The sequence below is a fragment of the Fragaria vesca genome, linkage group LG5 (genome assembly GCF_000184155.1).
Source record: "Fragaria vesca subsp. vesca linkage group LG5, FraVesHawaii_1.0, whole genome shotgun sequence".
NCBI lineage: Eukaryota > Viridiplantae > Streptophyta > Magnoliopsida > Rosales > Rosaceae > Fragaria > Fragaria vesca.
This window is the reverse complement of record NC_020495.1, coordinates 12,172,790-12,173,815: the sequence shown is the minus strand read 5'-3', so window position 1 is coordinate 12,173,815 and position 1,026 is coordinate 12,172,790.

Genomic DNA, 1,026 nt, shown 5'->3' with positions numbered 1-1,026 from the left:
CTCTCTCTCTCTCTCTCTCTCTCTCTCTCTCTCTCTCTCTCTCTCTCTCTCTCTCTCTCTCTCTCTCTCTCTCTCTCTCTCTCTATCTAACTGCCAAGTTCCGAAGATGCTATCCGAAGCCCGTTAGATGCAAATTAATGTAAAGCCCAGCAGCTTGCACAGAAGGGCTTGTCTTTTGACTTCGCCAAAAGCCAATGGCATGTATGTAGCTGGCTCAGATTGATTTCATGATGTTATTTTCTCATGATGTAATATTAAAAAGACTAACATCAATAATGAGGCTCTGAGAAGAAGGCATTGAAGGTTGATATTATGTCTGAATCATCGGTATAATTTGCTCATGTCGTATGCAATATGCATACTACAAACAACTATATCTGAAATCAGTTACGTTGATTATTGAATTGCAATTTCTTAATTGTCACACCAGTACTAGAGGAGTATTAATTGCAGATTAATTTGCAGGAACTGAAGTTTTAAGGGACCCTATAATTCTATAAGAGGCGCTGTATTTTTGTAAACTATTTGCTAGCTTAAAGCCTTGAAGGTGATCAATCCTCTAATACTCAATCTCTTTAGCTTGAAGGTGAATACCCAAATACTCTTAGACTCTTTAGTCAATTATGCAGTATCTTTAGTATTACATACAGGCTTATATATCCAAACTCCGACCACCGACTCCGGCATAGGATCGAGTGGGCAATGGCTTTGTTCTTCCGTGCAAGACACGGTAGACACCCATATTAGTATATTATTACATATTGATTAGTTGCTCATTTTTCAATCTGACCAACTTGCTAACAAAATTATGTTTAATACGTAAACACTATCTATAGGGTATGAGAGATCAAGATTGTGAATGCTAGTAAAGCTAATAAAGGGTCATGACCAAAACAGAGTATTGACCACTTAATATGTTTGGAAAATATACCTATTGTTATTTGAATGCTACCAAATACGGAGAAAAATAGGTCCTCGCTTGCACAGAGGGTTTAGCTTCAGGTACGCAATTTTGACTTGATTAAT